The sequence below is a fragment of the Pteropus alecto genome, unplaced genomic scaffold, assembly GCF_000325575.1.
Source record: "Pteropus alecto unplaced genomic scaffold, ASM32557v1 scaffold113, whole genome shotgun sequence".
NCBI classification, from domain to species: domain Eukaryota; kingdom Metazoa; phylum Chordata; class Mammalia; order Chiroptera; family Pteropodidae; genus Pteropus; species Pteropus alecto.
In genome coordinates, this window is record NW_006433949.1 from 2,130,063 (window position 1) to 2,140,629 (window position 10,567).

Below are 10,567 nucleotides of genomic sequence, written 5' to 3' on the forward strand. Positions count from 1 at the left end.
GTACGTTAGTTTACTTAGTTCTCAGAAATCCGTAAGGAAGTCATCAAGATCATGAACTAGAAACTGAGGCACCTACAGTTTAAGTTACCTTCCAAAGTCACACAGCTTATTAAGTAGGAGAGGTGGGATTTGAACCCAGGGAGTTGAACTTCAGAAATTCTGTATCTACAGGCCAAAATACACTCCTTTCTGATAATGCTGGAGAAAGAAGAGGGAATTAACGCCTGACGTGTCTAAGAACTGGGCATTGGGCCAGAGGGTCCTTGGAGGTCTCTTAAAAGAATTCTACTCAAGGACTCCAGTGCCTGTGCTGCATACGGACACACACATACACAATCGCATGGATACACACTTGTGTGTGCATGCTTTGGCCTCTGCTGACCTCCAGCTGCTACCCTCTGCATGCCCTGTAGCAGTGGCTATTTCCTGGGAAGGGTGGATGGAGGAGCTGTGTGGATGCCTAACGCCAAGGCTGCTGACCCCTGTAACCCAATTCCATCTCACACTGCCCTCCTCCCCACTTCCCCCCTTCCTTCCCTCCCTCCAGGGCCTGGTGCAAACACGGCTTCCAATTTGTTACCTACACAGGAAGGTCAGGGCCCTGCTGGCCCCTGCACTTTTCTCAGCGTGGGTCACTTGGCTGTGGCTTGCTTGTTTTTCTCTCTGTTCTTTGAAAGCATGAATGGAACATGAGGAGGGAACTGGAACCAGACGGTGACCTCTGACTATAAGAAATTCATTGGAAAGGGTGCTTTTCTGGAGTTCTGAAGCAGTCTCAGAGTTGTCTAGGCAAGGCTGTGGTGGGAGGAATCTGATGGAGAACTTGGGGTCTACCATAGACTGCAGGGCAGACAAATTGCACTTCTTAAGCTAATTTAGATTTGCGGACAAAGCACAATGAGATGTGCGTGCGTGTGTGTGTGTGTGTGTGTGTGTGTGTGTGTGTGTGTACGCCCACACATGTGTATATGTGTGTTCATATAGGCATTTTTCTGGCCAGAGGGTTCATAGCTGTTATTAGAATTTCAAATGGATTTGAGTCCCCGTAGGGGTAAGATCCATTGGCTTGAAGTCAGGGAGAGTTGGTGGAAGAGATTCTGAAGTCACTTGGGAAACTGAGGCACCGAAGAAAAATGCCATGGATTCACACACTGCACTGTACTCTTTGGTCCAGGGGCCCCAATTCAAATATCTTCAGTGACCGAAGGTGAATATAAATGAATGAATCTGGCCAAGTGTGAGAAAAATCTTGGTGTCTGGGAGACAACATGGAGTCAGTGAGACTCTAGTAAACCGGACAGCAAGGGCAACATGAGTCCCCAACAAGGGGACACAGCTCAGCTGCATCTGTGGTAGTCATATTGGAAGGTTGTCCCAACTTTGCTGCAACTTCCAGATTTTTTTTTTTTTTTTTTTTTTTTTTTTTTTTTTTTTTTTTTTTTTTTTTTTTTTTTTTTTTTTTTTTTTTTTTTTTTTTTTTTTTTTTTGAGCAAAATCAGAAATCTGGATTTCTCTCTGAAACATTCCACATTTTAAAATTTAAATGTATTTCAAATTAAAAATAGAATACAGTGGCCAGCTCTACCCCTTCTCTTCCAGTATCCATTATTCCCTTCTAAGTCTTGAGCTTCTATAACTTTAGTTTCTGTCATTTATTTATACCCTCCCTTTGCAACTTCTTCCATCACTTACCACAGCATCCCTTGTATTAATAGGATACTGATGAGCCAGTAGGGACAATGACTTGTCCAGGGTCTTGAAGCTAATGTAAGTCCCCACTAAAGCCAGAACCTTTGTTCTTGGACTCCTAGAGCACTTTTTTTTTTCTTTTTGGTCTTTTGAATTCTTGGGCTACCCCGTAGATATGGGGAAATACTGGCATATGAGCAAATATAACTGGTTTATATGCAGTGTAAATTTTTTGAAAACAATGATCCATAATATTCTGTAAGGAGACTATATTCAATAATGCAAAGCGTATGAGGCACCGTGGGCTCGGCCATACTGCTGTAACTAACTGCCAAATCTCAGTAGCTCAGCATAACTAGAGTTTATTTCCTTCTCGTGCGACATGTGAAAGTGCATGTGTCTGGGGCTTGGGGGTGGGGATGGGGGATGGTTCTGCTCCTTGAAATCTTTCAGAGATTCAGGCTGATATAGAGCTTATCTTGACGTGTTGTCAAGGTCATCACAGCATTGGGAAATGAACAGGGAGAATTGCTTATCACGACACTTAAAGTTTCTGCCTCAAAATGACACATGTCCCTTCTGTGCATACGCTATTGGCCTAAGGAAGTTATGTGGCCATGCCTAACTTCAAAATGAGTGGAGGAGCACAAGTCTTCCAACTACCCGGAAGGCAGAGAATTAGAAATATTTGATGAGTAGCATTATCAGCTACTGTGCCAAGGGAATTTAGCAATTTACGAGAATCTTTGGATAAAAACATAAGCTAGGATACACTGATGGCCTAACAATGACCAGGCACAATGCTTACATTATCTTACCTAATATGTACTCTGCAAGATAGATATGATTATTCCCATATCAGAGAGGAAAACCAAAGGTTGGAAATATCGTACAAATGTCCAAGGTCACCTGGCTAGTAAGTGATGGTTTTAACTTTGAACCTGGCTCTCTTTCTCTTTCTCCAATGTCCATATTCTTAACCATATATATATTCAATACTTTCTTTCAGAAGCACCAGGAAGAGTAAAGCAATACTGGACACAAAAACTTCTCTTAGGAAATTCACTGTCTGGCCATTAAAATATGCATGATCTGTCTTTCATTGGATGAGGATTTCCATATCAGGCTTTCCTTAAAGCAGGGGCATCAGAAACAGAACCAGTGAGCCAGTATTAATACAATACATGATTTAACTTTCTCAGGGATTAAGTGTGGAACACAGAAGCTTATCCACTTTCCCTAGCAAGAGCCTAGCATAATCTGGCTGTCAAAAAAGCCCTCTATTTATCCCAACCCTCACTGGAGAGTTTCTTTAGAATTTTAAAAGCCATTTTATTTTTTATATATATATATATAGTGTACTTTATTGTTCAGCAAATATTTTCCACTCCCACTGTGGGATATTTTCCCCATGCTGTTGAGCTTGGGCTTGGTCACATGACAACCTTTGGTCAAGGCAGTGTTAGGGTTCATGATGTAAACAGAGTTCTTAAACATGCTTGCATGTTTTGGCTTGGCTCTTGAGCTCTCTTAATCCATCATGAGAAAAGCATGACTCAGGTAGTCATTGCGCTTTTATCCAGCACTCTAGAATAAACACATGTGGCAAAGATGTGTAGAATGCAGCCAAGCCAAGCCTACGTCAGCTGAACCACAGTTAACCGCAGTTAAATGCAGATCCCTAAATGTAAGAATAAATGCTATTGCTATATGCCACTGGATTGCGGAGTGGTTTGTTATACAGCATTACTATGGCAAGAGCTGACGAATACATCATTTATCTTGCATGCTGGTGGGGGATGAAAGTTAGCCTGGCCAGTAAGTGATGGTTTTAACATTTTAAGGCTCATTTATTTAGGTCTTTAGTGTGGAGAGGTGGAGTGGACCTCCAGAGACAGCAAGGGGAATGATGAACTCTTGTCTTGGAAGGGTGTAGAACTGGGAATTAGCACACCTGAGTTCTAATCTCAGCTATATCTCACATGTGGTATTTGAAGATTGATAGGTCTTTCTTCCCTCTGCCCTTTTATTTTATATAAAGGGGCTGCTCTAGATCAGGATGGCAAATGTGTCTAAGTGGCCCACTGAGATATATTAATGATGATTGTCTTGAGTGCTCTCACAAATTTGGAGGATGGATCCTGGCCTGGAATAAGTGTTCTGTGATTGATTGTTGATGTCTGCCATGGGCACAGAAGTTTTGTTTTTTGGTCCATTCTTTGCCTGCTAAATACATTTGGGACTCTAGGAGTCTAAGAAGCCAGTCTGTTGTCCTTGAGCCTTGACAAAGATTGAGTCAGAGAGAAATCTGATCTCCTGTGAAAGAACAGGAGGGACTGGAGTTCACAGACTCTGTGAGGTTAGGGTGACTATTTTGTAAAATTCCTCACATTTCCTCAGCAGAAGGAACTCTCAGTGGAGAGTTGCAGCTGTGATGGTGAAGTTGGCAGGCCACTGGGAGCACACTCCCCTTTGCCCACCAAATGGTGGGGAAGTTAAGCTGACAAAATCCAGGGCTTTAAGAATTAAAGCTGATCAGGAGCATTCAAAAGAAGTGAGCGGAGCTGGCAGCTTTGGTTCCTTGAAGAGCAGGTGCAAGTCCTCATAACGGGGTGATGGGTACCATTTGGTCAAGGAAACAAAATCATCCAACCCACGGCCAAGAGTTGAGCAAGAATCAAAGCGAAGGCATCCAGCCCTCCATTTGTCCATGCATTGTTCATAGAGAAGTTTAATTGGCTGCCCCCAGGGGCTAGTTTTGAAAGTATGCCATCTCCTTTTAAAAATATGCTTACACCTGGCATCAGAGCTCTTTCTGCAGCCTTTGGTTTAATCACCGAGCTTCGTATTTTGGAGCAGCTTAGAGAACATAGATTCAAAGATTAGTCCTCACACAGGGCGGCTGTTGGAAAAGCGAGGGCATCTTCCTGCAAGGGTGAAAAAAGATTAGCCAGAGTTTACCTGACATAGGAACCCTTGTTGGTTCCATTCCTTTAGAGCCCAGTTTAGCCATCTTCTTGTTCAGTTTCCTTGGTGTTCTGGCCACACTGTCTGCCAGGTCAGTGGCCATCACTGGGCGAGCATTCAGTCATCTTGCTCTCATTTGCAGGTCTAGACCTCTCCTGATGCCTGGCTGATGGGATCCGTGCCTGTGATAGCACATGTGCACACACTAGTACGCATCAGGGAATAGCATTAAGCAGAAGGGGAAAAAAAGCTCACTATGCAAACTTTGAGACTGAGATTTGGCTTTCAGTTTGGTAAATATTCCATGTAGTTAAGGTTTTCTGAGCACTCAACTGTGCGCCTGATGCTGTCCTAAGCCCTCCACATGGATGATCCCCTTTAATGCTCACGTCGGAGCCCGTGAGTTAGGTACTATTGCTATGCACCCTTGGCATCTACATCTGTTAACCTATCAAGATATCAGAAAGTTAAGTAGCATGCCCGAGGTCACATAGCTTATAAGTGCAAGGGCCGGGATCTGAACCTGGGGACCAGACTCTAAACCTCACTCTTAACCACTGTATTATCTAGAGTGGTAGTTCCCAGAATCACTTGGAGGGCCATTCAGAACACAGATTGCTAGACCCCACATCAAGAGTTTCTGATTTAGTCCCGTTGGAATGGGTCCCAAGAATCTGAATTTCTTACAAATTCCCAGATGATGCTGATGCTGCTGGCCTGGGGATCCCACTTTTGGACCTTTGATTTGGGGTAAGGCTGAGTATGGGTGGTTTAACACAACATAAGTTTATATTTTTCTCACACAACAGATGTGAACGTCCCTGGTGGGTGGGTGATTTTTCTTCAAATAGTGATTCGGGATTTCAAACTTCTTCCATCTTGTGATTTTGCGTCTCCCTAACCAGTCTGCTAACCTGTCTGCCAGCTCAGTGGCTGTCAGTAGGCAGAAGTGAAATTACAACAAAGAGAAGGCTTCTTAAAAGATCTGGTACAGAAGTGACACACATCATGTTTGCCCATCTTTCATTGGTAAGAACTAGTCACATGACCACCACTGGGAAGAGGTTTTCTAGGAAACGTGGTCTTTGTCCAGGGAGTGGCTTCCTAACCACACCTTTATACTGTGCTAGAGGGAGCATCAATCCTGATGGCTAGCTAGCAGCTCCTGCCAGAGACAATCTCCTGCCTCTATGTCTAAATATACCGACAACAGCTATTGTGAGTTCAGACCATCGTTTTCCCAGCTCAGAGAAGTGGTCTGTTTTGCTTATGTAGACAAAAAACAAACAAATAAACAAACAAAGACAATAGGCTGGATGAATATTTCTCCTTTGTGCTTTGGCTACAAGAATGTCACAAAGATAAGACATGGATGAATGACCGATGCAGAGATTCATAATAATCTGAATGATATGTGTGAGCTTTGAGAGTATATCTATTTTTTTCTGGGGAGAGGCTCCATAGATTCCATCAGATTTTCACAGAAGGTGATAGAAATCCAATAAATGTTGAGAACCACAGCTCTAAGGATACACAAAATGTTTGCTAGCCATGCAATCACATTATCTCATCACCATCTACTACATCGCTGGTGGAGGTGGGCAGTGGTGAAGTGTAGGTGGCTGGTAAGAATGAAGATGTGGGATTTGGATATTTGGGGTATGCCTGGTGGCTTTTCCCATCATGAAGTGCATGTATAACATACCTATTTATTTTCAAATTGTCACTGATGGGAAAATTCAGGTAGGTTATCATCATTGCAGAAGTAATTCAGCAAGAGAAGCCCCAAGTCTAGAGAACAATAAAGTATTACTCAGCTCTGTTTCCAACTCATCGCATCAAGTAGAGGGACAATAACAATACGCAATGACTGATCAACAGATATTGAGTACCCCCTATGTACCAGGCACTGTTGCAGCCCAAAATTCTAGAAGTGATAAATTAGAGTCCCTGACCTCAAGAACTTTACATTCTTTAGTGGACAACAATCAAAATCATTTGTTGATACTAATTCATACATAAGCATTATACTAAACACTTTCCTAGCATTATCTGGTTTAACATTCCTAACAGTTTTATGACATCGTGCTGATATCCTTCCCAGACTGTAAAACTGAGGCTCACAGAGGCTAAATAACTTGGCTGAGATCACTCAAACATGGGTCTGGATAAGTCCTAAGCCTCTTGTATTAACCATTACGTTGTGTTATCTCGGTTTGCTTGTTTATTCAGTGGATATGGCAGGACCGAATTTCTTCATCGAATTACAGAGGATGTCTCAATTAGCTATTGCTCTGTAACAATTACCAAACTTCAATGGCATAAACACTAAGCATTCATTTCACTCATGTCTGAGGTTCCTTAGAGCATCTCTATTGATCTTTACTGGGCTAGCTCATTTGCATCAGCAGGTTGTCTGTGGGTAGGCCGATCGAGGCTGGCTCTGCTGAGTGGCTTTGCTTTAAGTTTTAAGTCCTCGATCCAGATGGGTAGCTCTGTTTCATGTATCTCTCTCTCTCTTTTTTTTTTTTTTAAGACAAGGAATTTATCTAGGGCAATGTCTTCTTATGGAGATGGTGGAGGCAGAAGAAAACAAGCTATACTAAGTAAGCACATCTCAAACCCCTGTTTGTGTCCCATGCATTGATATCCTACTCGTTGAAATAAATCATATGGTTGAACTTAAAGTTGGTGGATGTGGAAGTCCAATTAGCTTTGTGTTCATCTGATTACAGCATTAGATGACAAAGGGCATGGATAAAGAAAAAGATGATGAATTTGGGCTGATATTCAACCAACTATTTACAGGGTAGTAAATAATTTTTAGTATAAAGATGCTGCAGGAATTAGTCAAATACAATATGTATCAAATGTCTTAAAATGTTTGACCCACAAAGTTTACTGGTAGAACTTAAATTTAAGGAACCAATTAGAGAAGTGGAAGTGATTTAGAGCATAAACGTGTCCAGCATAGCTTTATTCACACTGGCAAACAATTGGAAATTACCTATGTGTCCAACCAAATAAGAACAATTAAGTTAATTATGACGTATTTACAAGATAAGTTGTTTGTAGCCATTGAAAGTTTCATGTTTAGAAAAATATTTGACAGTAGGAAATGCACGTAATATAAATTGCATGGAAAATGCAGGATATATAAGTGCAAAGGTTGCATAATCTTAACTAGTGAACATATAACCCACACACACACGCACGCAAAACATATATGCACATATGGATCAGGATAAAATAGACCAAAATGATAGTGGTAAAAGATATAATTAGGGTTGATTTTAATTTTTTTCTTTATTCTTTTTTTTTTTTAATAGGTGAGGCAACCCTTTGTCGACCTCACAGATTGCAACCCCTTATTTTTATTTTATTTCTTACGCCTACAACACCTGGTCTTCCTAGCTGGTCTCCCATCCAAGTACTAACCAGGCCCGACCCTGCTTAGCTCCCGAGATCAGATGGGATTGGGCTCGTTCAGGGTGGCATGACCGTATACTAGTCTATTCTTTTAAATGCCAAATTTTCTGCAATAAGCAAACACTACAGTTTGTGAACATACCAAAGAAGAGGTGTTATTTTTCAATAACCTGTGTAAATGCTAATTTTGAGTTGTCTGAAAGGTATTTTCTATAGTGAAAGGTAAAGTCACCAGCAAGGACTTATGAAATAGGAAGAAAAAAAATATGACAATGTATGGTGATATAAATCAGGCATTCGAAATAACCAAGTATCTTGTGATACATATAAATAATTCCAATTTATAATTTTATAAATGTCTGGACATAGACATACATAAATAATTTTGATTACATGGCACAATTATAAATGCAGATTTTGGAAGACTGAAATTGATCAACATTATCTGGATTGACAATAAGACTATAATGTAGCATAATGGATTTTTAAAATGCAGCATAAATCTGCTTTAAAAAATATCTAGGCAGCCCAACATCAAGACACATTAAAAACTGCCACCAGTTCCTGGACTGTGACTTCCATGCCAGCACCTTGCATACTCAGCAAATAGAGGAACTTACACAGCAAATGCCTCGTTGTGGTACAGGAGACAGGCTCATTGGATCTTGCTAAAAGACACTTCTCTTCAAGTTGAGTGAGTAGGATGTTTTTTCTCTTTTTAAACAAGAAAGGATATGAAAATGTCCAGCTAGACTCTTTCTCCAAAAATGTAGAAACTTTTTACAGAAAAAAGACAAAAAGCACAAGTTAAAGTAGATCCCTTTTACAGCAAAGGCAGACATACAGAGATGCTAACGGACAGACAGACTTTGGACCCATCTATTAGCCAGAGCTATTCATTCTTGCAGTTCTAAACCTTTGTCCCTATGGAAAGTAGGGCTGCTTTGTGAGGCCAAAGCAAATAAATTGGAAAAACAGAAATAGAGACAGGAACGAAGAAGTAATTTTGAATCCTTCATTCACTTCTTTACCGAATGTACACGCCACACGTGTTTTGTGTTTCAGGCCTAGAGAGAGGAAACTCAACTTATACTTAATGTGCTATATAGTTTTAAAATTCTCAAGATTCCACTAGAGATGTGACCCATAAGAAAAACCCAGAATAGATAAAACAAAAAGAGAAGAAAAATATCGGCAGAACTGCTTAAAGATGTTTTTATTGATGTATTTAGCATATTCAGTTCAGTTCAGTTCAGTTCAATTCAATTCATTGAATTAAAATTGGGAGGATCCTTAAAGTTAACCAAGGCCAATCTTTAGTAAGTATTCATCAAGCAGTCCTACCGTATAAATGTTTGACTCTGTAATTGCTTTTAGAGGAGGTTAGGAACAGGAGAGAATCTTTGGTACATATTTTCTGAATTGAGTGAATGAATGAATGAAAGAATAACTGAAGGAATAAACACTGTTGATAAAGCCCAATCTCCTTAGCAAAACATCCAGACACATGATCACCTGTGCTGTGGAAATGATTTACTAACAGCAAACAACAAACATTTAATGAGTGTTTAGGTTGCGCTAAGTATTGCTCTACAAGAGCTAATTTATTTCATTCCCATTTAATAAATCTACGAAGTATGTATTATTATTATCATATCCCCATTCATTGTTGAAGAAAGCGACACACAGAAGGATGAAGTAGATTTCCTAAAGCCACAAAGTTGAATGCAGCAGTCAAAATTCCAAGCCATGCAGGCTGTTGCACGGTCTCCAGTCTTATCTGCTATGCTTCACTTTAACTATTTAAGTTCATTCTTACAATAACCATGTGAAGTAGGATTGGACAGAACAGAAAGCTAAGGCATGGGGAAGGGATAACGTTGGGATTCAAACTCAGGATTAAGTCAAGTCTTATATCTCTCTTTAATAAGTTTGGCTTCGTACTCAAAGTCGTCATACCTTATGGAACTTTTGGTAGCCAATCTAAAATTGTTCCTGTAGAAGAACTTTGTGCAAGAAATCACTGTCGCCCTTGGTACATTTTGCATTCCTCACTAAAAAATCTACGACACACCTGAATTCATCTAGAACCATGGACAGCACCCAGATTGTGGGACTGTCTTCTCCAAGCTTCAGGGGCGAGGTGATGGACATTCTTTCCATCATAATCCATACCAAGGACTGCATACGAGGCTTTGTTGGTGAGAAAACATGTTGGCCTATTTGGAGGTTTGTGCTGAAGTAGCCACTCTATGTCACTAACCATGGAATCCTTCCACATTGACTTGGCTTTGTCAACCTTATCCCTAGACATCATCCAGAAAATCATTATCTACTTCCAGGGAGTTGGTTGTTTTACTTTGCTAGAATCACACTGAACTAAACTAAGTGTATAATTCTGGTCTTCCAAATAGTTCTTTCATTAATGCCCTAAGTCCTCTACCAGGAGGAATCTTAGTCAAGGAAATCTTTCAAAATATAT

At 40.6% G+C, this 10,567-nt stretch overlaps 1 pseudogene; it reads right to left on the bottom strand.

Moving 5' to 3' along the window:
- Nucleotides 1-8,045: 8,045 nt before the first annotated feature.
- LOC112477294 lies at nt 8,046-8,164 on the bottom strand (annotated as a pseudogene).
- Between the last annotated feature and the right edge of the window lie 2,403 nt (nt 8,165-10,567).